Genomic DNA, 26,846 nt, shown 5'->3' with positions numbered 1-26,846 from the left:
AGTACAGCCAAGTACTTCCACTGAAAAAGCTCAGTTTTGAATGTACTGCTTAAACATGCTGTTTCATTTTAACAAAGCAAATATATTTTGATGGGATTAAATTTTTTTAGCAACAGGATAAATTTAAGAAAATCACCTTCTTTGCTATGATTCGAAAATTACAAGACATTTCTCAGCAGAGAATTCTCGTTCTTATAGCATCATTTAAGAGATGGGAAATGGATGGCAGTAGGACAAAACAGAAAGAAATGACTGAAATTTTACTAATGGGGAAAAAAGATCATAGTACTCTAATACATTAAAGAGAGAAAATAAAGGGGAAAGAGAAAGAAAGGGAGGGAGGGAGAGAGGGAGAGAGGGAGAGAGGGAGGGAGAGAGGAAAAACAGGGAGAATCTTGCATTATTGCTTTGAGAAGTCCTACAACCAATATCAATTTGGCTGCTTCTCCCTTTACTCTGTCCTATTTTATAAGATTTTATGGTTTTAATCACTTTAGGGAAGGAAGTGCAATAAAAGAACAGTGTGATTTTCCAAATACACAGACTCCAGTAATTCCTATGAGATCCCTGTCAGGATTTTGGAATAGAGATTATGACTACTTTATGAAAAGTATCCACTGAAGAGAGCTCATTTGTTACTTTATTATAACTAGCATTTACATTGTGCCAGAGAGTATCAAGGAGCTAAACCACAAAATGAGCAGTGTTTAATATGTGCTTTGGCAGTCATGCAGACTCAAATTAGGATACCTGATTCAGATTACAATTTACCCATGTCTTTCATCCTAAAATTATGTCTCTGTAACTGCTGAGGTATTCTAAGATACTGATATTTCAGCTCATAGGATTTTCCGCTTCCCATCAAGGACAATGTTGAAATATTTTAATACTCAGCATAAAGAAGCTACTTTCCTCCCCTCACTTCCCAAAACCTCACTCCAGGACAACATAGAGGAGACCTGACTCAGCTCCATCCTGGCACAGAGAATTGATTCTCAGTGAAATGATGGTAAAATGAGAGGCTTGGACAATAATATTTTATCTTTTCCTCTATGTGGTGTTATTACTGCTGGGAGATCATACTGGATCCAATCTTCCCAAACTCTGAAAAACAGTCTGCCACAAAAGCTGTATTATCTTCCTACCTGACCTGATTTTTTTTTAGAACTAGAATCCCTGTTAGGGACTATACAGCTATTTCAATTGCAAGTAATATGTTCTATTTTCCTCATAGGCAAATTATTATGCAGACGGGAAATGTTGAGAAATGGTTCTTAGAAGACTACGTTGGTAGTAACTGTTTTCTGCACTGGATCAGGAGTTCTTTGTCAGGGAGGGTTATGTCTCATTTATTGTTGTATCTCCAGCTTCTAGCTCAGCACTTGGCACATACTAAGAACTCAACAAATATTGAAGGAACAGATGGACTTCAAAGGGAGCATCAAGTGGCAAAAGAAGGAGTACCTCCATTTCTCTCCTATTAGACAATGACACCATTTAGAAAGATAAAGTCCAGTTTAAATTGAGTTTGTATAGTTCTATTGGGTTGGCCAAAAAGTTCTTCCGGGTTTTTCATAGGCTCTTACAGAAAAACCCTAACAAACTTTTAGGCCAACCCAATACTTCCATGACAAATCAAGATCACCAGAAAATATCACACTTACGAGGGTACCTAATGCCAAAATCCCAAGAGTTAAGCCTGGGTTAAATATGAATCAATTCCTGATAAGGCATTCAAAACTAGGCTTGATTACTGTGACAATATATTCATAATTGAAGGGAAATAACCTAACAATCGGGGAATGTTTCAATAGATCAGGGCACAACAATGAAACAATGAAATGAAGTAAACTGTATATCCATGGAAATACTAGTTTTAAAGCACCTTCAACAGCATGATGTATCAAATTACCTGTGCCACATTTCAGATCCTATTCACCTACTAGCCATGCCTTTTTAAAAATTCTAGCTCCGCTACAGTGACCAGATTTGCCTAAGTTCTAAGTGATTCCCATAAGCTCAAGTTAACACAATTTGCTTTATGTCTAATACAGGGCCTCTTCCTTTTACTCCAAGGCTTCCCCGTTGACTGTGAGGTGTGGCTCACCAGGGGACCTGCTCACACTCACACTCATGCAAGGGAGTTCATATCCTGTAGAGCAGACTATGGACCTGGGGAAAAGAGCAGCTGGTGAATGAATTCATTTCCCTTTTCTCCCCCATGACTGACAACTCTGTGATGTAGTTCATTAGCTCTCCCGGAAAATGTTTCCACAGGACTGAGATGAAAACTTTGCATTGGTTCTACCTGTTTCACTTCCCTTTTCCTTATTCCTCCTCCCTGGAATTGCACTTTGCAATAAAGTAGGAGCACATAAGACTTTACCTCAAGCTCTGCTTTCTGGAGAAACCAGGTAAGACATTTAGAATGTTCTAGAAAGAAGACATGCAGGCTAGGATTTTGGAGCTGGAATACCCAGTTGTTGGATGGCAGCAAGCTCAAGATTTTTCTGCAGAGACGTATCACCTTCATGCTCCCTATTATATTACAGTCAGTAGAATCTTTGATCATCTTGACATTTGAGTGAACAAAGTGGTCCGATAATTTAATATCCTACTAATTTGACTCTGTGAACAAGAAGAGGTAAGTATGCTAGTTGCCCTAGTAAGACACATGCATGTCAGAGAAGTAGAAATAAGATCCATGAACCCTCAGTTCTACCACATTAGTGAAGTTCTTCTGGACCTAGTGGCCTATGGCCATTAAGGTAAAGGATGTGACTGCACCTTGCACCTTATACCAAGAAGAAAGAGGCAAAACACCTGTACTCCGGATTTTGGAGCAAGCATCTACTATACCTTTGCTCAAGCCCATTTATTTGGAGACTCTTGACTGGTACTCAGAGCAACAGAGGGATCTGTAGTACATACAGGCTGAGGTGCATGTAGCAGTTCTATTTTATTATATTTTGGGGAGTGGGCCTCAGGAGTTCCAGAAAGTAAAACAGGTGATTAGACTTCCATGTCAATCACCTCTGTTGTACTGACCTCTTGACTTCAACTCACACCTAGGGCCATATGGGGATTTTTTTTTTTTTTTTTTTTATAATCAACAGAGAAGAGATGAACTTGGGCCTGGTTTACAGGTGAGTTGGCACAATATGAAAGTGGATTGTGGACTGCTGAGCCGCACACAAGGTGGCTCTAAGGAACAGTGGGCAGCTTAAGCAGTATTAGATGATCCACTTTGTATGGAGGGAGAAGTGACCTGAGGTCCAAATATACAACGACTCCTGGGCAGTGATAGATGTTTTAGTGGTTGGGAAAGGATCAGTAGGGGAAAAAGACTGGGAAATTAGGGATGAGAAAATATGGGAGAACACTAGGCGATCTGGGTACTGCAAGGGGTTTGCTGTATCAGATACAAGAATTGCTTCAGATCTCTCATCCACAGCTGTCTCCTATTCCAGATGCCACTGTGGTAACAAGGCGTGCACATGTTCTGACCAGCTTCACACTGTGCCATCTCACCTCCTGCCTGAAACTTCCTCACTGATGCCAAGGTTTGAGACACAATCAGAGCCCAGTGAACCCCATTTTGTAACCGAAGCACGTGCAATGGAGAAGTACAGGGTAATCGATATTCTGTGAGAAGTTGGCCAGTAGGAAATGCAGCTAATGTATAAATTTTCTTCCTTTGTCCCCTGGAAGAGAGGTCCTAATACAGTATGTGATGTTTCTCATGGAATGGACCCCACGACCAAGTAAGCAGCGCTTATTATCAGTCACCTTGCTGTCACATTTTCATGCTAGCTTCATTTGCTCCTCCCTGACCTGCTTCCTAGTATACTCCAAAATAAAGTCCCAGGCTCTGATTTCTTGAAAACTAGATTAAGACACATGAAAAAATCATCATGATATAAAGTTATATGACCAAAAACAGAATACAAAATTATATATCTGAATGACTTGTTTTGTAAAAAGTGACGTCTAGAAAAAAATGTTAAGAATATATATCATGAGGGAGACGCAAGAGGGAAGAGATATGGGGATATACGTATATGTATAACTGATTCACTTTGTTATAAAACAGAAACTAACACACCAAAAAAAAAAAAAAAAAGAATATATATCAAACAGAGTGTTAACAAGTGCTATTTCTTGGGAGCAAGACTAGAAATGGTTATTTATTTATTTTATATTCTAGAGTCTCCAAATTTTTTACATTGAATATATGTTATCTTCAAACTCTGAAAAAATTTTTCTATGGGAAAAAGTGTCATCAGGTTTCTATAATAGAAAGTGGTCTAAGGACATGGTCATGGTACAAAGCAGGGGAAATCCCCTGCTTTGTACCAAAGCACGGTACAATCCATTCCCTGCATGGGAATGGATTTCTTATAAAACAATGAAGAAGGGTCAAGTTCTAGAACAAGCTCAGTTTGCCGCAAAACAGAGATGGAGCTCAACAATGTAGATATGCAGAAGCAAAGAGCATAGAGACACTTCCAGAGATGCAACAGGGGCTGTGAGTTGTCACGGAAGGTAGGGCTGGGGCTGCGACAAGTAGACCCAGATCCCTAGGTACAATGACATCATGGGGGATGGGTGCTGGTTGCAGAACGCATGACAGTGAGATGTCGTATAAGCCACCGTAAATGTGTGCTATGTGGCGGTCAGGATGAAGAAACACAGCTTGAGTTGATGGCCAGGGAGCAACATGAGGAAACTAGATACCAGAAAAGACAGTGCTTCCTACATTACTTCACGCTGCCTGTCAGCCCCTCTGCCATATTTGTAAAGTAAGACCAGAAATGTACAGTAGCCATCCTGGAAGAATTTTCTGCAGCAATTTATTTAAAAAATAAAGCTAGACCCCTGTAAATGGGGTTAGGCAAGTCATTATAACTTGGAGGTTCATTCAAAGAATACAGTTTTAAAATCAAATGACAAACACTTGCTGAAATTGATGTTGACTTTACCGACAACATCAGACAGGACCACAGAACTTCATATTTCCACTTTTAACTTTCAGTGATTGATCCCAGTTTGCCCAATCCACAAGGTGAAAATATCCTTGGGGGGAGAAAAGACACATGATGGTGTCTGTCAGAGAGAAGGAAGTAGAGGGTAGAGAGAGGGAGACTGAGTACAAGAAGTGGGGGTAGAAGTAAAGAGAAACAGGGCCAGCTTCCTGCAAGTGTGTTGTTTCCTGCAGCTGCACAAGGCCCTGCACTTAGAAAGATTCCAAGTTTGGTTTAATGCCCTTTTGTCGGGGTCTTGAAATTCTTAATTTTTATTTTGTACAAGTGATATAGCCAGTCCTGAGGCACAGAGATAAGGGAAGAGAAGTCAAAATGGAAATATAGAAACAAAAAAATTATTTCAGTCTAGTTAAGATGAAAGAACTAAGAGGCAAAATGGGCTTTACATAGCAGGTGCTCGGTGAATGTGGCACAATATTGAGTTGAGTGGGATGGGAAGAAACTGGGGCATACAAGATATTTGATGCTGTTTTATTGTCATTAACTAAGTGCTCAAAGAAGCTTATCTGTGGCATCTTCTTAGTTTCTCAAGACCCGGAGGCATAGAGAAAAAGCACAACAGATACGCAAACGTGATAACGGGAATAAACGTGAACAATGAAGCTGAACAAGTACATGTGCACGGGTGAGGGTTGGTGGCAGGGTTGGGGGGTGTTCAAGGGATGAGACTGGAGCATCTATAGGACACTGGGATCAGTGACCTGGAAGAGTATAGGGTAGGGGCCAAACAGACAATAAACTGAAGTGCCTTTATACCATTTAATGCTGATACATTAAAGTGTCAAAAATCCAACCTGAAATGAAATCTACCTCATGGAAAGTTTCCTTACAAATAAGATTATATGATAATATTTTCTTTGTCACGAGCACTGTTTGAGACACTGGGAGTCTGGTGGTGAATAGGAAAGAGCATGAATCCAGTCCTAAGAGAGCTTATAGCTTAGTGAGCCTACTTACGCAACCCTATTATGAAAATTGTAATCAGTGCTTTGAAGAAAATATAATGAGTTATAAAAATGTATATATTGGACACCTAATCTAGTATGAGGAAGGGAATTTGAGAGCCTTCCTGAAGAAGTAGCATTTAAATTGAGATTTGCATGAAGAGGAGTCAGTCAGGCATAGGGTGAAGGAATTACAGGAGCATTTTGGGCACATAGCTACTGTACCCAATTATGTGAGGCCTAAAGACCCCACAGCAGAGTGTTTTGCTTTTCTTTTGTTCCCTGCTGTACCTGACCACTCAGGGCAGTGCCTGACACACAGTATATGTTCAATAAATACTTACAGGCTGAATGAATGAATGAATAAATGAATGATATGTTCTAGGATAGCACTAAAGTTTGAAAAGCCCTGAGCCAATGGGATCAAGATAAAATTAACCCTTCTAAGAGTAAGCAGATTGTAGCCAGTAACAAGTAGATGTGGAAATAGATTCAGGAAATAGTGGGGAAAAGGCACTGCTAATTAACCATCAAGGTCTGACACAGTTTCAATCACTCCTATTCAGAATCACAATGCTCAGAGACAGCACTTTTTCACAAGCTGTACATCAAGGAAGTCCACAGTTAAAAAAGCACACGTTATGCAATTCTAAGTAATGGGTCATCCTTTATAGAAACCAGCTCAACCCTAGTAATTCCACAGACCTTTGAGTAAACTATCATGCATTTCTCATGAGCCATTAAGGCTTGAGTAGAAATGCTTCTGTTTTATTTTCTTTCAGTCTAAGCTAGGCTGACCACTGACCAAGACAGAGAGTTTTTATTGCCTAATTCTTAAGTCACTTTGCTGGATTGTTTGGCTTGGACAGAAATGTAAGGCTTAACAGAGACTCACTGGGGTGAGGAACTCAGGACTCACCCCCTTTTCTTTTCTATGATTCCACTGTCTCCACTAAAGGGCTGCCCCACCCACAGAATCAATTTTCTGAAAGAGTGACTTCAGTCTTTGCAACAGAAAGCAAAAGAAAATTGGAACCTTACTTAAATTATTGCGTGCACTTTTATACTTTATAATCACCTAAATGAGAATTTCCTGTTGTTACCATCTAATCTTGCTGTCTCTAAGTGAACACTGTAATTTAAAATATTTATTTTGTAAATTAGTATTCTTTGCCTCTCACATGTAATAAATCGTAAGTACCAGTAGGCTCTACGTAAAAATCACAATATCTTTTCATTATTTCTTTGATGAAGTCCAGTACCTATAATAAATAGACCAAGAGCTCCTGAAAGGCAAGAACGATGTCATCCATATTTAAACTATTTTAACTCTATCTTTAATGTGCCTGATATGTATCAGTTTCCTTTCTACAGCCTATTTTCTCATTGAACAATTTTTTAAATCCATGTTTATTTATCATTTATTTTGTGCCAGACACTGAGCCAGACACCACATTCACATGACACGTTGATTAAAAGAGTCCATATATACAAAATTCTAAAAAAAATACTAGGCACAGAATAAGCACTCAATAAATGTCAGCTATTAATTTCTCATTTAATCTGCACGTATCTAACAAGGTAGGTATTATTTTCCCACACCACAGTGAAGACAGTGTTCAGTGAGGGAAGCGTGAAGCGACTTGCCCGAAGTAACCCAGCCGGTTTGTGTCTGAATTCAGATGTGTCTCCTCTCCTGCAGCCACTCCTCACTGCATGTGATTTCATAATATACTTGGTACAGATTTTGTGGCTTGAAAAAAATATGTGCCGTGATAATACAGAAACCTAAGGCCAACTCAGACGAATGGCATAATGTAAAGTCCATGCAGACAGAAGAATACTGACTTTTCTCTTTGAGGAAGTGAAGTCAGCAGCCAAAGGAACACAGGCTGCAGAGACTGCGTGCGGTAAGAGCAAAGGAGAACCCAGCCTGTCGTGTGTGTGGCCTTTCCCACAGCACAGACCACCCGAGAGGGCTCACTCCTCCAGCATGTTTACTAAGTACCAGCTCTGTATGAGGCACTGTGTTGACACTGGGCAATCAGACAAAGATGGGTAAGTTAGAAGTGCTAACTGCCCTCGGGGAGATAACAGACTAAGAGCAAAACAGACCCAAGACATAAAAACAAAATAACTGCAAACTGGGATATATTCTATGATGAAAGCAAAGGGGATACTGAGATAGAGACTTGGTCACAACTTTAGGCATTCAGGAAGCAGTCCTTGTAGTTTTTGGATTTCATATTCACTTTTTAAATATAATAAATATTATTCACAACCACAAAAAATACAGCATGAATAAGTACAGACTGTCCCGTAAGTAAAATGATATTTTTAAAGTATTTTAAAAACCCATTCACATAATGCATCATATAGATGGGTTAAAAACAAAACACTATATGGTCTTAATAGATTCAGGAAAAAATTTCATAAAGTATCACCAGTACATGACAAAAACTCACAGCCATTTTCCAATAAAAGACATCTCTTATCTTAATGAAAGGTATTCACAGAACTACCAAGAGCACCGGTTCTCACACTTTAGTTTGCATGAGAATCACCTAGGGGGTCCCATTAGAACACTGATTTCTGACACTAACCCCTGTCCCTCAGAGTTTCTGATTCAGTAGGTCTAGGGTGGGGCTTAAGAATTTGAATTTCTACCAAGTTTCCAGGTGATGTTAATCCTGCTAGTCAAGGATACTGGCAATATTTTGAGATTCACTGATTCACATGCTTAATTGTAAAATGGCAGAAGCATTCACTGTTGAAGTCAGAATCAAAATAAGAATTCTCACTTCTACTTTATCACTTATAGACCCTATATAGAAAAGTTAAAAAGTAAAAGAAAGAAGAGGTTTAAAAATTAAACAGAAAAAAATTTTGTCTTTATTTGTGGGCAATGTGAAAGACAATATGTATAATCCATTCATTTACTGAATAAAAACATTCAGCATAGAGGTTCTTACTATATGCCAGCAAGAACCAATCAAACAGGTAATTATATATCTTACATAAAATTATCTCAAAAACAATGCTCTACCTAGAGATAGAGCTAAAAAAGGTATAAGATCTATATGTAGAAAATATTTTAAATTTACTAAAGCATGCAAATGAGGGCCTATGAAAGGGATGGAGATATACACAATGTTAATAATGTTATTAATCTGTGAATTTAATTAATTGATAAATATAAAGCAACACCAATCAACATCTCAACAGGGCTTTTCATAGAATGTAACAACCATAAATTCATGGAAAAATACAGAAACAAGGAATCTAAGAAAATTTGGAGGAGTAGGAGGACATATATAAATTAGAACTATAGGTGCAGTCAGATAGAATGAAGATCAGAATACAAAGCCCAGAATAAACAAATCCACAAATGGAAACATAACATATGAAAGAATGGCATTAGGAAGTACTGACTTTTTAAATAAATGATGGAAAAAAGAGACTTCCTATAAGGAGCAGAACTTTAAAACTTATGTAAGTAATTTCCCCCTAACCAAGATTATAAAAATACTTCATTAGTTTTTTCTTCCATAAAAACAAAAAACAGTGATCATAAATTTAAAGACTAGTGTATTCAAAAACATCACATTTCAAACTTCAAAGCAAGGGACTTCCCTGGTGGCCCAATGGTTAAGAATCCACCTCCCAAATGCAGGGGACACAGGTTTGAGCCCTGGTCCGGGAAGATGCCACATGCCACAGAGCAACTAAGCCCGTGCACCACAACTATTGAGCCTGCGCTCTAGAGCCGTCGTGCCGCATCTGTTGGGCTCGTGTGCCACAACTACTGAAGCCCGCGCGCCTAGAGCCCGTGCTCTGCAACAAAGAGAAGCCACTGCAGTGAGAAGCCCACACACAGCAATGAAGAGTAGCCCCCGCTCACTGCAACTAGAGAAAAGCCCTCGTGCAGCAACGAAGACCCAACACAGCCAAAAATTTTTTTTTTAAAAAAGAGTTTTAAAACTTCAAAGCAAAAGACCCATAAGCAAAATTAAAGGTCAAACAACAGGGTGGATCAAGATTATTTAAATACATATAATAGACAAAGAATCTCAACCAGAATTCTGACTAATCAACATAAAGCAGACAAGCAACGGATAAGAAAAATGGTCACAGGATGTGAACAGCCACTTGACAGAAGAGGAAAGCAAGATGGGCAATAAACTCGTGAAGTGATGTTCAACTTCACTGGTAGTGAAGGGGACACAAATAAAATAATAATGAAAGACAATTTCCTACCCCCTCTTATTCAAGAAACTTTATGAAAAGCCTAGAAAGCCCAGGTGTTGGAGAGGATGTGAAGAAATGGTATCTCTTATCCTGGTGGAAGTAAAAATTGGTACAGACACTTTGAAGAGCCATTTGGCTGTATCTATTGTGCGTATCCAAGAGAAATACATTAATGCTGACACATGTAAATGATGTTAAATGTAAGAATGTTCAATGTAGTACTGACAGCAATAGTAAATATCGTGAAATAATTTGTTTCCAACAATAGGAGGATGGACAAGTTGTGGAAAAATCATATAATGAACAATATACAACTATCCATTAAATATCCCTATTAGCATAGATATATGATTTTGAGTGGGGCAGAAAAAGTCAAATTCCAAAATGAGAACATTTGTGGGTATTTTGAAAACCTACAGATTAATCCACTGTATTTCATGTAATAGAAATATCACAATCAGACCTAGGGGGCTATCCATCAACTTCAAAATAGTGGTGCACTTTTGGAGATGGGAGGGAAAGCTCAGGGTATCTACCTGTATTCCCAATACAGTGCCTTATAAAGCTTGCATTCATCAACCAGCTCACCAAAATTCATGTTAGTAAAGACTCTAGTGATTCAGATAAATAAATTCCTTTCTTCTTTATTGATGATGGTGACTTGACACACTTTTAAAAAAGATCTTGGCTCATTTCTGTTAAAAGTTTCTTTGGGAAAATTCAATGACGCAGAATCCTTCCATAACCCCTCAAGTTGGCGGTTGCCATTATTAAAATTGTTACCATATTGTGATGAACTTCTGGTAGTTGTGTTAATCAAATTGCAAGAAAATGTCATTTCCTTAAAGAAAATATTTGGTTTCACCAGCCTGTAAATCTGTATTAACAATTCTAAGTCACCGGTTCAAACTGAAGGCCAGTACCTTGTTCACAGTAATCAACTTCAGATAAATCAGTTTGAGTCATTTGGCTATCTTCTCTAAGAGACACTGTTAATATTAAAATACTCAATGCCACCTGCTTAGGATGTTTGCCTTCATACACTATTTCCAGTTTCTTTGTAAGTTTGCCAAGTGTTTTCAAATATATCCCTTGGGAAAATGACCTATCAGTAATTTTTTCCTGCATTTTCTCAGGCTGATAGGAGAGAAAGTCTTTGATCATGTTGACTGAGGGCTTTCTTTTCAACTAAGAAAACTTCTTAGTTTCCTAAGTACAGAGAAACCTTATGCTTGTGCAGCTAGGCAGAGCTTTCTGCCAGCACTGGATATTTGTATGTCATACATAAAGCTTAAAAGCCAAAATCATTACCTACAGGTTGGAGGAATAGAGAACGTCTCAATATTTTAACTAAAATTACGTTAAGCCTCTTTTAAATTTCATCCTTTGGAATGCCAGTTATTTGCTCTTTTCCATTAGTTTTCTCCACTAAATCCTCTTCCGTTCCCACTCAATCCCTCCTCCCACACCCTACCCCTACACGGAAAATAATTGCAGTTCTTTCACAGACAGAGGAATATTTTGTTTCCATTATTTGAGATAAAAAGCTAATAGTAATAAAGTCATCATTTTCAATGAAATTGACAAAAGTCATCATTCTTTTTTGTTTCCAAGTGGTGGGAGAACAAATGTTATTTAGAAATATCACACCGTAAGACAATGGAAAGCATTAGGGGAATGGGTTTCACATCAGGAAATCTGGGGAGGAAACAATCCCATCTTGTGGGATGGTGTTAAGTTTCTTTTTCCAGAGAGGGCAAAAGATCCACTAAGACGGAAGCAAAGCAAGGATGCCTGTGATAGCAGTGAAATTCATTTATTTATTTTCTCCCAGGCGGAGAAAGAAATCTGACAAATTAATTCTAATTTGGGGCAGGGGAGAGGTCAGATTTCATTTTCTTTCTTTCTTTTTTTTTTTTTTTTTATTGGAGTATAATTGCTTTACAATGTTGTCTTGTTTCTGCTGTACAATGAAGTGAATCAGCTATAGGTATACATACATCCCCTCCTTCTTGGACCTCCCTCCCCCCCCACCCCACCATCCCACCCATCTAGGTCATCAAGAGCACCGAGCTGAGCTCCCTGTGCTATACAGCAGGTTCCCACTAGCTATCTATTTTACACATGGTAGTGTATTTATGTCAAACCTAATCTCCCAATTCATCCCACCCTCCCCTTCCCCCTCTGTGTCCACACGTCCATTCTCTGCATGTGCATTTCTATTCCTGCCCTGCAAATAGGTTCACCTGTACAATTTTTCTAGATTCCACATATATGCGTTAATATACGATATTTGTTTTTCTCTTTCTTACTTCACTCTGTATGATAGACTCTAGGTCCGTCCACATCTCTACAAATGACCCAATTTTGTTCCTTTTTCTGATGAATTTCCCTATATTTTGAGTACCGTTGCATTTAGAAATAAACCAATTTCAAAAATATATATATTTGTTGAATTGTTTGACTCTGGTCCATCATAACATCATTGAGAATTGGTTTCCCACCTGTGAAATGTGGCTGTCTTTACCTTCCTCACAGGGTAATTATAAAGCTGAGCTGTTGGGAGAAAAAAAAACTGGTCTAGGAGAGGAAATCCAAACATTTGCAGGAGTTTAGGGGGTCACTGAAATATGATCACCAAGGTGAGAGGCGAGCGGGCTCTGTAGAGTTTGAGATGAGCAAGTACACTCACAAAAGCATTTCATTTCTTAACAAACTGTTAACCCTGTGCTAGACTAAAAACAAAACCAAAACCACAAGTCTTTGACCACTCCCAAATGTTAGTTTGCAGCCCCTTTAGTAATAAAAGAATGGGCTCTGGTTTGAGACAGCCTAACAGTTTGAAATCACCTCAAAGTAACTTAGGTCCTTAAGTAACTTAGGAAAGTTCTTAATTTCTTCCCCCCACCCCATTTTATTGAGATATAATATACACATAACATTGTGTAAGTTTAGGATGTACAAATGTGTTGACTTGATACACTAATAAAGTACAAAATAATTATCATCAAAGTGTTAGCTACCACTTCCATCCCGTCACATATTTACCATTTCTTTTTTGTAGTGAAGACATTTAAGATCTACTCTTAGCAACTTTCAAGTATATGATACAGTATTATTAGCTATCATCGCTGTACATTAGATCCTCAAACTTGTTAATCTTATAACTGGATTGCACCCTTTGACCAACATGTGTAATTCTCACCACCCCTCCTCAAGCACCACTCTGCTCTCTGCTTCTCTGAGTTTGTCTTTTGTTAGATTCCTCATGTAAGTGATATTATACGGTATTTGTCTTTGTCTGACCTGGGAAGTTACTTAATTTCTTTAAGTCTTGATTTCCCCCAAATGATGACGTTATAACATTATGTTTCCACATTGAAACATACAGATAATAGTAGCATATTCCTCTTACAGTGCTATAGGACTCAAACAATATCCTGTATGCACATCCTACCTCCTCAATAAATGTCTGTTGTTACCACCTCATTAGAGTACTTTGTACACAATAATGTTCTATACAGATGTAAAAGGTTTCTGGTTTATTTACTATCATTTGCTATGTGATATTTAAATAATAAATTACAAATATCAAATCAAATATAGAGTTCAGATAAATTAATCACTTCCAGGGTGGCGGTGAGGAGACATTATTTGAAATGCTATAATTCTTTTGCATGCAGATAAATGTTTATTTAATTATCAGATCCTTGTGGGATACATTCTTATGAATACTATGAACAGAAAACTATTCTTAAATTTTCATTGAGAATAAAACTAGATCTAAATAAATTAATCTTTTTTTTTTGGAATTTCAGACAGTAAAGAAAAACACATTGGGCATGATCTATCAAAAAAAATATAGATCTACAAAGCTTCCCTTTTTTTTCTTATGCAATATATCATACACACCAAAGTATATAGAAGGATATATAATTTGAAGAATAAAAATAAAGCAATCACCCCTGGAGATATCATCCAGGTTAAGTAATAGAACACTGCTAGTAATGTCTTAGCAGCCTCCTGTGTGCCCCTCCCAAATGAATTTCCTCTCCTTCCCACAGATGTGACAACTAATTTCTTTCCTTCCTTCTATGCATGCAAATTTAAACAATGCATTGTTTAGCTTGGCCTGTTAGAACTTTGTTAAAATAGAATCACATTGTATAAATTCCATAGCCACTTCTTTCGCTCAACATTGTGTTGATAGAATTTTTCTACATTGGTGTGTGTAGCTGTAATATGTTCATTTTCCTTGTAGTACGATATTATAATGTATGTATATACCATGATTTATTTACCTAATCTATATTAGATTAACATTTCTGTTGTTTCCATTGAGAGTTGCTATGAAAATTTTTGTGTAAGTTTCCAGGTAAACATGAATAAGAATTTCTCTAAAGTATGGATCAAGAGTGGAATTCCAGGGTCATAATAAATGCATATCTTCAAATATGCTAGAAAATGTCAAACTATTTTCCAAATCGGTTCCATCAGTTGACCCTCTGTTCCACAGGAAATGAGAATTCCCCTTGCTCCACATCCTCACCAATATCTGATATGGTCAACAATTTCTTTTTCCCCCAGGCTCCATACAGCACAGGAATCTTTCCAGAACCTTAATCTGATCACCTCCTTACTTTCAACTCTTCAATGGTTCCTCTTACTGTCAAAATAAAGTTTCAAATCCTTGGTCTAAACCATAAGGCCACGCTTTATCTGATCCCAGTTGTTAGACATTTAAATGTTGCTAGCTTTATGATGAAGAGTTGTATGTTATAGTAGTTTTAATTTGTATTTCCCTGATTACTAATAGAATTGAGCATCTTTTCCTCAGTTTATTGGCCATGAGTGCTTTCCTGATTATACCTTTTGCTTGGTTTTGTATAGGGCTGTTTGTCTCCTACCCCTTTATATGAGTTCTTTTTATATGTTGTAATAACTCACCCCACCAAATATATGTGGTTATTACAATCTTCTCTCACTCTATGCCTTCTATTTTCAGTTTCTTTATGTTATCTCTTGGTGAAGAGAAGTTCTTAATTCCAGTGTAATTAAATTTATTAGTCTTTCCTTTATAGTTCATAGTTCACATTTTGTTTAAGAAATTCTGAGGATATAGAAATATTCTTCATACTAACTTCTAAAAATTTTTATAATTTTGCTTTTCACATTTATAACTGAGAGTCACCTGGATTGATTTTTGTGAGGTAAGAATCCAATTTCATTTTTTCCTATATGTATAAACAAATGTCCCACTTACTGAAAAGTCCAGGTTTTCTCAATGAATCTACAATACCTCCTCAGTAAAATGTCTTTTTTGCATTAATTTTTACTAGATTCAGTGTTCTATTTGTTTGACATTTTTTATATCCCTGCACCCATAGACGCTAATCAGTAGAGATTTTTAAGTTTTCATGTCCAGTAGGGCCAGTACACCCAACTTGCTCTTCAAGAGTATCTTGATGGGGACTTCCCTGGTGGCGCAGTGGTTGGGAATCTGCCTGCCAATGCAGGGGACACAGGTTCGAGCCCTGGTCCGGGAAGATCCCACATGCCATGGAGCAACTAAGCCCGTGTGCTGCAACTACTGAGCCTACATGCTGCAACTATGGAAGCCCACATGCCTAGAGCCCGTGCTCTGTGACAAGAGAAGCCACCGCAGTGAGAAGCCCATGACCTGCAATGAAGAGTAGCCTCTGCTTGCCACAACTAAAGAAATCCCGTGAGCAGCAATGAAGATCCAACACAGCCATAAATAAATAAATAAATAAAATGAAAATTGAAGATTAAAAAAAAAAAAAGAGTATCTTGATGGTTTGGGCCCTTTGTACTTTCATGTAAATTTTTCATTCATTTTGCCAAATTCCATTTAAAAGATAAAAATTTTAAAAGCATTAGCTCTGCAGATCAATTAGGGGAAAAGTGACACGTTCACAATATTGAGTCCTCTATGCCATGAACATAATCTGTCTATTTGTTTTCAAAAAATGTTATCTTGGGCTTCCCTGGTGGCGCAGTGGTTGAGAATCTGCCTGCCAATGCAGGGGACACGGGTTTGAGCCCTGGTCTGGGAAGATCCCATTTAAAAAAAAAAAAATGTTATTTCAATAGAGTTCTGCAAGTCATTCTATACAGATTTTGGACAAATGTTGTTGGATTTATTTCTAGTTACTTTATGTTTTTAAGCTAATATAAATGATACACTTCTTAAAAAGATTCATTTGAACTCTTTTAGCTACTATATTAGAAATGCAACAGATTATCGTACATTGATTTTCTACCTACACTTTTACTAAACTCTTATTTCTAACAATTTACTCCTTGGGGATATTAATTCTTTTGGCTATTCTATGTGTTACCTGCAATTAATAACAGCTTTGTTTCTTCTTTTAGGATTTTTACACCTCTTATTTACCTTGCCTTACAGAACTGGCTCAGATCTCCAGTATAATATTGAATAGAAATAGTGATAAAAGGCATCTTTGTCTTTTTCAGATTCTAAAAAGAAGCATTTTGGTTACTTACTATTGAATATCATGTTTGTGTATGAAAGGATGTTGAATTATAGTAAATGAAAGGCTTTGAGGAGCTTATTTTAAGATGATATTATATATAGTTTTTACCTTCAGTCTATCCATATTTATTTCCTAGTTTTAAACAAACTTTATTCTTAGCAAAAATACAACTTGGTCATGATGTTTTATTACATTTGTTCTACATTGCTGGATTCAGTTTCTCAATATTTCAGTTAGGTATTTTGCATTTATGTTCATTAGTGAATTTGACTTGAACTTTTTCTTATTTATACTCTCATTAGTTATTTTGGCATTAGTGTTTGCTAGGCTAACTTTAAAAAATGAATGGGTAGAGGAGAATATATCTGTCTTTTTCTATGACCTCAAATATTGAAATTATTTATTTCTTTAGCACGGAGCACAACACTGTGGCAGTCACAACGACATGTGATCCACAAATCTTCTTCCCTTTTCTGCAAGGCACACAGCTAGACTGTAATTTTCTGCCTCCTCACAGTTATATGGGGCTATTGATTATGTTCTGGCCAATGGAATGTGGTCTGCATTATGAGAGTAAATGGGATACTGTATGTAAAAGTCCTTTGTTATAATGAATATTCATATCTGACAGATTACTTTAAAAACTTTCCTCATTTTTTAGAGGTGGACAGTAACATAAACCAGAAATGGTAGTGTGTGGATTAAAATCTATATGTAAAGGGCCTAGAAGCTAAATGTTTGTTTAATAAATGTAAATTGGTACTATCATTTGAGGCAATAATGGTATGTTGATAACACAATACTATTACTCATTCCAAAGAGATTTAACTCTGAATCTATATTCCTTGTAAAAAAAAAAAAACAAAACCCTGTCTATAACTGTAGTTTCCAAAGGAAATAAAATAGAAATAAAAGAAATGTAATTAAGGAAAATAAAGTCTTTGGAATTAAAAGTTACTCTAGACAACTATCATACAAATACTCTAAATATTTTATTTTGAATTAAGTGAAATGGACAAAAATGTGGTTATGGAAGCATTTTTAGAACTTCAGAGCATTTTGTTCTGTTCTTCATCTGGCATCAAAATGGCTGAGAGGAATAGCAGGAAAAGCTGGGTGGTCAGCCTTTGTACCCTTCTATGCAAGGTTCCTTTCTGTCATGATAGAGACCAGAGATCTGAGAAACTTCTAGATCTCTCACAGACTGGAGGGTCTCTCAGTTCTGGGAGAGTCACCCTCTCTGTTCCATTCAGAGCAACAATAGGTTGAGTTTAGGCAGGAACAATGATGTTTCTCTATAATGCCTGCTCTCCTGACAGATGAAATCAGTCTAATTTGAACCTCAGAGACAGCCTCTGAGGAAAAATGAAGTACAAAGGAGTTAAGTATAGTGACTGTTTTTACATGAATCTTGGATATTGTTAGAATGAGCTTTCTTTATTTCTTTCCATAAGCCACTGCCCAGCTCACAGTATCTTTGGGTAAGGGGTAAAACAGAACCTATACTAGAATACACAGTATAAGGACTAGGTATACGAATGGGTAGGATATGAACCTGGCCTCCGTGATTTGGTCAACCAGATTGGTTTGGTGAGGGTAATAATTACTGACATGGTAGTTATGACCTGGTAAATGGTCAGGGAGGCAGTAAGGGCACTAGTAAAGAATGCTAAGTTTGGCATGTGTGGAAATAAAAAAAACTAGATTCCATTCCAACTTCTTTTCATTGTGAATTATTGTGAAATCATAGTATTTCTTCACTTCTAAAATGGGGCCATTAGTACCGTGAGTACCTTACTTGTTCACACCAAGGAGCAAGGAGGTAGAGGAAAGCAAAGAAGGGTCACATGATAGCTAAAACCACCTAGACAAAGACTACATAGCAGAAAATTAGCTTTATGGAACAAGTAGCTTATGAATTTTATAAATATAAAAATATGTATACATATAGTAGATATGGGAGAGAAAAGTAAATAGTATTGGTTATTTTGTGGCAGTCAGTTGTACAGTTCCAATATATTCTAAGTTCTGGGGCTAAAATCAATGTTCTTTTCAATGTGACCTTTTCCAAACAGTCTCTGACATTGATCAGTGAAATGCTGATATTGATGGGCCTTGGTAATTTACTTACTGTTAAAAATAAAAATGTCTATTGTCCTAATCAATGATGAAAATGAGTCTTTTTACACAAAACAAAGAGCCACAAGCCCTTTATGGTTAAGGTGAGTTTATCTCTTGATTATAAAAAACAAAACAAAACAAATAGAAAAAACACAAAAACCTCTTTAAGTGGTATTAGAATGGGACTGAACAAGTTTCATTTATTTTAGAAATATGTGTAAAATAATTGTGGGGAATCAGTACATGGGTTGGATAAAACCAGAAAAGATTTTCAAATCAAAAAGGAACCAAAATATCATAGAAGAACTTAAAATTTTCTAATAATAGGTATGATATATAGTCAGTGTAGGAAAATTAGGATATACAGAAATATAAAACCATATATAATAATCAGACTTTACCCTCAGAGTTACCTATTTATTAACGTTTTGACCTATATCCTTCTAGACATTTATTTGGGGAGGGAGATAAAAAAAAGGACAACTTCTCTGCCAGGGACTATCCTTACAACAGTTCTAGGAGTGACTTGACATTATCTCCATTTTACAAAGCAGGACACCAAAACTCAGAAAAGTCAAGTTACTTGCTTATAGGCTGATAAATGGCAAAGTATGATTCAAATTCAGACAAAATGATTTCAAAGTTCAAGGTTTTCCCTGAACCCAAAGACACTGAAAAGAATAATGGTGCTCAAAGTGACATGAGCAAGATGGAGAAGAGGAAGCACCAGACCTTCTTTCCTCACGTGTAGATACCAATTCAACAACAATGCATGAACCAATTCTCCTGAAAATAAAAAAAGAAAAGAAACGAGCAAATTTCTCTAATTAGGAATCCACACACACAATACAGAGAAGACAGACCCACAGAAAAGGTTAGAGAGGTCCCAAGGATCAACAGCTGGCCTGACTGGTGAAGTTCTTTCTGTGTATGAAGCTAGTCCATAAAGACTGGGTGAGGTGGCTGTTATTTTAAATGCATGGATACCAATGCAAACTTACTAGGAACACAAAGAAACAGGGGAAAACAGCTCAATCAAAGGAACAAATAAATGTCCAAAAACCAACCTGAAAGAAATGGAGGTAAATTAATTATCTGAATAAAAATTCAAAATAACTGTTGTAAAGATGTTCAGTGAGCTCTGGAAAACAGGACTGAACAAAATGAGAATTTCAACAGAGAGAAAATATATATTTCTTTTTTAAAAAAAGAGATTTTGTAATTAAAGAATACAATAACTGAACTGAAAAATTTACTAGAAAATTTCAACAGCAGACTTGATCAAGCAGAAAAACAAATCAGTGAACCTGAAGATAAGTCATTTGAAATTATCCAGTAAAAGGAGAAAAAAAAAAGAGTGAAGAAAGGCTAAAGGACTAATGGGATACCATCATATGGACCATTATATACATTAAGAGAGCCCCAGAAGGAGAAAAGAGAGAGAGAGAGAAAAGGGCAGAAATATTATTTAAAGAAATAATGGCCCCAAACTCCCCAGATACAGAGAAGGATAGGGACATACAGATTTGAGAAACCCAACAAGTCTCAAATAGGCTAATCTCAAAGGAGTCTACACCAAGCACATTATAATCAAATTGTCAGAAGTCATGAAAAAGAGAGAATTTTAAAAGCAGCAAGAGACATTTTTCCAAAGAGGAAATGCAGATGTCCAACAGGCACATGAAAAGATGCTCAACAATGCTAATCATCAGGGAAATGCACATCAAAACCATAATGAGATATCACCTCACACTTCTCAGAAAGGCTATCATCAAAATAGCACAAATAATAAATGTCGGCGAGGATGTGGAGAAAAGGGAACCCTCATAAACTGTTGGTGAAAATGTAAATTGGTGCTGCCACTGTGGAAAACAGTATGGAGGTTTCTGAAAAAACTAAAAACAGAACTACCATATGATCCAGGAATTCCACTCCTGGGTTTATGTCCAAAAGAAACAAAAACACCAATTCAAAAAGATACATGCACCCCAATGTTCATAGCCACATTATTTACAATTGCCAAGAGATGGAACCAACCTAAGTGTCCATCAACAGATGAATGGATAAAGAAGATGCTGTATATATATATATATACAATGGAATACTACTCAGCCATAAAAAAGAATGAAATAATGCCATTTGCAGCAACATGGATGGATTTGGAGGGCATTATGCTAAGTGAAATAAGTCAGACAGAGAAATACAAGTACTGTATGATATCACTTATATGTGGAATCTGAAAAAAACAACAAACCAATGAATACAACAAAAAAAGGATCAGATTCACAGATATAGAGAACAAATTAGTGGTTACAAATGGGGAGAGGGAAGGGGGGGAGGAGCAGTAATCAGAAACATTCTAACTAAGAAAAGCCCAAGGGCAGATGGAGTCACTGGTGAATTCTACCAAACATTTAAAGAAGAATTAACGCCAATCTTCTCAAACTTTTTCCAAAAAATGAAGAGGAGGAAACACTTTCAAACTCATTTTATGAGGGCAGCATTACCTTGATACCATAGCCAGAAACACACACACACACACACACACACACACGCGCACACACACACATATATTAGGGGTATAAGGATGGTTCAACATATGAAAATCAATGTGACACATACCACATTAACTCAAGAAAGGATAAAACTCACATGATCATCTCAAAATTGCAGAAAAAGTATTTGATAAAATTCAACACCTTTTCATTATAAAAACTCTCAGAAGCTAGGAATAGAAGGAAATTACTTCAACATAATAAAGAACATGAATATAAAGCCCAAAGCTATTATCATACTCAAAACCTGAAAGCTTTTCCCCTAAGATAAGGAACAAAGTGAGGATGACTGTTTTTGTCACTTCTATTCAACATAGTATTGGAAATCCTAGTCAGAGTAATTAGGCAAAAAAAGAAAAGGCATGCAAATTGGAAAGGAAGGAGTAAAATTATCTCTGGTTGCAGATGACGCAATCTTAAGTAGAAAACCCTAAAGATTCTACACACACACACAAATTGTTAGAACTAATAAATGAATTAAGTAAGGTTGCAGCATACAAAATCAACATACAAAAACAACAAACTGAAAAGCAAATTGAAAAATTAATGCCATTTACAAAGGCATCAAAAAGAATAAGTTTATTCCTATATAAACTTAACCAAAGAGATGAAAGACTTGTACACTGAAAACTATAAAACATTGCTAAAAGAAATTAAAGAGGACACAATTAAAGGAAAATATATCCCATGTTCATGGATTGTAAGACATAATATTGTTAAGATGTTCATACTACACAAAGCAATCTACAGACTCAATGCAATTCCTATCAAAAACCCAATGACATTTTTTATAGAAATAGAAAAATACCTTAAAATTCATATGAAACCACAAGGATCCTGAATACATAAAACAATCTTGAGAGGAAGAAGAACATAGTTGGAGGCCTCACATTTCCTGACTTCAAAACATATTATTCCAAAGGTGCATAATCAAAAAGTGTGGCACTGGCTTAAAAACAGACATACTAGTCCAAGGGAACAGAATAGAGAGCCGTGAAACAAACCCACACATATATCTACTGGTCTTCAAAAGAGCGTCAAGAATATACAATAAGGAAAGCATAGTGTCTTCAGCAAATGGTGCTGGGAAAACTGGATATTGAAATGCAAAAGAGTTAAATTAGACCCCTATCATAGACTATACACAAATATAAACTCAAAATGGATTAAAGACTTAAATATAAAACCTGAAACTGTAAAACTCCTAGAAGAAAACAGGAGAAAATCTTCATGACATTGATCTTGGCAAAGGTTTCTTGAATATGATACCAAAAGCATAGGTAACAAAAGCAAAAATAGATACATGGGACTAAATCAGACTAAAGCATTTCTTCATAGCAGAAACATTCAACAGAATGAAAAAGCAGACTTGAAAACTATATATCTTCTAAGGGGTTAATATTCAAAATATAGAAGTAACTCCTACACCTCAATAGCAAAAAAATCAAATAACACAATTAGAAAATGGGCAAAGGACAAAGGACTTGAATAGACCTTTCTCCAAAGACAACATACAAAAGACAAATAAGCATATGAAAAGACGCTCAACATCACTAATCCTCAGGGAAATGCAAATCAACACAACAATGAAATACTACTTCATACGTATTAGTATGGCATATATATATATATTTATATAAACAACATCATGTAACGTGTTTCGGCACGCTTGTGCACTGCTGGGGAGGGTGTGCAATGGTACAGTGTTGTGGGAAAACAGGTTCCTTAGAAATTAAAAATAAAACTACGTATGATTCAACAATCCTACCTGTGGGTAATTATCCGAAAGACTTGAACCAGGACCTCAAAGAGGTATTTGCCCTCCCATGTTCACTGCAGCATTAATCATAATAGTCAAGAGTGGAAGCAACCTAAATGTCCATGGACAGGTGAATGGATAAAGAAAATGTGATATATACATACAATGGAATATTATTCAGTCATACAAAAGAAAGAAATCTTTTCATGTGCCACAGCATGGATGAACCTTGAGGACATTACACTAAGTGAAATAAGCCATTCACAAAAGGACAAATACTGAATGATTCTACTTATATGAGGTACATAAAGTAGTCAAACTCATCTAAGCGGAAGGTAGATGCAAGATGAAAACATTCTAGTGATCTCTTGTACAACACTGTGCCTATAGTAAATAATACTGTACTGTACTCTTGAACATCTTAAGAGAGTAGATTGCATGTTATACGTTTTTTACCATAAAAATAATTTAAAACCTTTAAAAAAAAAGGCGATGGTGCTCTTCTTCTCTCCACTCTGAATTCCAGAGACAATGTCTATTCCATTACTCCTGATGTCTTATTACTGTTTTACTATACCATAATTCTATAAATATTGATCAAGCTCTCTGAGTATATTTTTTCTGTATCTCTCATGTTACCTAGTACAGGGTTTTGAGAACAGAAGACAGTTAACAAACACTTGTTGAATAAAAACATTTATGCATTTGTAAAGGACAACTCTATTAACATTTTCCAAATGTTTCAGGCTAGTTAATTTTTAGAATTCACTTCAAAGGCTGATTTTCAGAAATCTATAAAGCTATAAATCCACCAGGAATTCAAAGAAGGTAGCATTATTAACTGAGAAAAACAGCTGGGAAAGACTTAATGGAAGATGTTGGTCTTCATTCATTCATGTATCAGATATCGGCGGTCCCCAACTTTTTTGGCACCAGGGACTGATTTCGTGGAAGACAATTTTTCCATGGATGGGGTAGAGGGCGTTCGGGCGGTAATGTGAGCGCTGGGGAGAGGCAGATGAAGCTTCGCGCACTTGCCAACCGCTCACCTCCTGCTGTGCGGCCCGGTTCCTAACAGGCCGAGGCCTGGTACTGGTCTGCAGCCCGGGGGTTGGGAACCCCTGTCAGGTATAGTTAGGAACTACTGGATGGTGTGAGAATGAACTTAGGCTCACAGTCTAATGAGTAGCCAGATGATATGTAATAAATGCAAAAAAAGTCAATAGATGTGGTTAAAGGTATGGCAAGATTAAAGCAATTGGCAACTATCAATGTCTTAAGGGGTCGCTGAAGGCTTTACATTTATGCATATTGAGTTTTAAAGAAACAATGTATACTCAAAAACTATATGGTATATAGTATATAGTATTCCTAGGCAGAGGAAGCAGCAGGTACAAAGGTGAGAAAACATGAAAAAAAAAAAAAAAACTAATTAGGACATTTGGAAAAAGTTCAGAAAGTATGGAGTATAAGACATAAGTAGGAGAGTAACAGGGAACATATGGTAATCAGATTGTGAAGGACTTTAAGGTCCAAGTGAAGGTATTTGTTAGAAATACAGAGAAAGACCCATGTCAGAATTTATCCCATCTTCTCTCCAGTTTCAACGAAATGCAAGGACTAAAAACAACGACAAAAGATGTTGTTAATAGTATATCCATGATCTAGATCAATGCATGTGAAAACTGTACCCATTTGCTGGTTCCAATCAATGGTTTTGATCTCCTCAAGCAGAATTAATCTCTGTCTCCTTTTGGGTATTTCAGAACACTTTTTACTATCTAATGACATTGGTCACCTTTGACTTTATACTCTACACATATTTAAGTAAATTGTACTATTTCCCCAACTACATTTTTAGCCCCTTGCTTATCTCTGTATCTACCACAGAGTTTGGGTTAATTGAACGGCACCAAATAGAACTGAGCTACAGCATTACTTCTTTCTCATAAATTTTATAATCTTTGATCTTTTTTGAATAAATGCAGGCAAAGAAAAAGTATCTTTCCCAATATGGTTAACTTACATTTAAAAAAAAAAAAAAAAAAAAACTAAGAAAGAACACAGTGTTTGGTTACTGACACCTAACCCTTTGTTTTTCTTAGACCTGAGTCAGCAGAAATATGAACCCTGGTAAGACTGCCTGTATTTCCAGCTTTTGTGGCCCTTGTTTATTCATCAAACTATTATGAACTTTGGCCCAGTTATGCTCTTTTGCAGTCTATTTGTACCATTCACCTGCATGGAAGAGATATTCCTTATTTTAAGAATCTGTTTACAGACATTTTGGAGGCATGGAAAGAAGCTAGTCAACAATATACATTTTGTGTTTCTATATAGAATGACCAATTGATTTTTTTCAGGGTAATCTCAGCTCTGAGTACTAATCTGGATAGGAAGTGCTTAATCTTTACAGAACTACTGGAGTAAAAGGGTATGTTTTTCTTTGCTTATCACAGGTCCAGTTATAGGATAAACTTCAAAGAAGTGTGTGCCAAGCTACCCAAAGGGCTCAGTGTAGAAGAAAAGAAATTTCTAAGATATGAAATGCTAGAGGAATAAAATAGTTACAGGAACTAAATCACAAGTCAGGCTTTAGGGGGAATATGGAAGTCAAGAGTGGAGAAGGACAAAGATTTTTCACCTTTGTTTTCTAAAATTTTGATTTCCCTTTTTGTAACTTGTGTATCACACATTTCCTATTAGAGATATTTATGTGAATTTACCCTACTGTAGTCAAAAGTCATTTTAGGATTTTTTTTAAGTGCTGAATTCAAAAAGATATAAATTCTATAATTGAATATCTACATAGCTCAAAATAATTTTATAGATATTTATGCTAAGCTCTTGATAATCATATCTATCACTTTTATGCCATTATCTTACTATTTGGTATACAAATATGTTAATTTGGTTAATGACACTTTAGTTTCCTAAGGGAAATAATACAATTTCTAAAAGTATTCATAGCTTGAAATGCTTCTTAAGCTCTGGAAAAATTTGATCAACAAATAAAGCCAGTGTCATCATCCTTGACGAATTTTAGAAAAAAATCAATAGTTTAGTTTGAGGGTCACTTAACTATGTAATTCAGGGAAGGGAGAGTACAACAGGAGAGACTGTCTCAGATAAATGAAGGGTTTCAGATTCCGCAATTGGAAAGAATTTAAAAGGAGAGTCTTTCTTAAATCTCTGAGGCTTGTCTGTTTACTTACGATAAGTTACCTGAATATATCTAGGTAGATATTTTTTCAAAAATATGCTTCTATCATCCTTTTGCTACCAGGAAACCCAATATAATTTACTTTTTAATTGTATCTACTCTTTTTTATGATTAAAGGTAAAATTAAGTCCCTTCCCTGGTTTCTGTGTTTTCTAAAAAAAATTTGTTATTCCTGATCTCTCTCTTGAAATTTCCTGTAAAATATACACTCTCATGACAATATACACTGATTATTTTTAGGAAGGAGAAAAGTATGCATTATAAATCAAAAGAATTTTAAAAATGTACTGAATTATAAGTCATTGTTTTAAAATATATTTAATAACTTTGAAAAAGATGTACCTTTTGTAATGTTATACTTTATTAGACAAAAGTTTGGGAAGATCTGAGGTTCCTCTCCCTTTTGCTTTACTTTTCTCTTCTGTTTATATGA

The sequence above is a fragment of the Balaenoptera ricei genome, chromosome 6, assembly GCF_028023285.1.
Source record: "Balaenoptera ricei isolate mBalRic1 chromosome 6, mBalRic1.hap2, whole genome shotgun sequence".
NCBI lineage: Eukaryota > Metazoa > Chordata > Mammalia > Artiodactyla > Balaenopteridae > Balaenoptera > Balaenoptera ricei.
The sequence above is the reverse complement of the archived record's forward strand: the minus strand, read 5'-3'. Positions refer to the sequence as shown.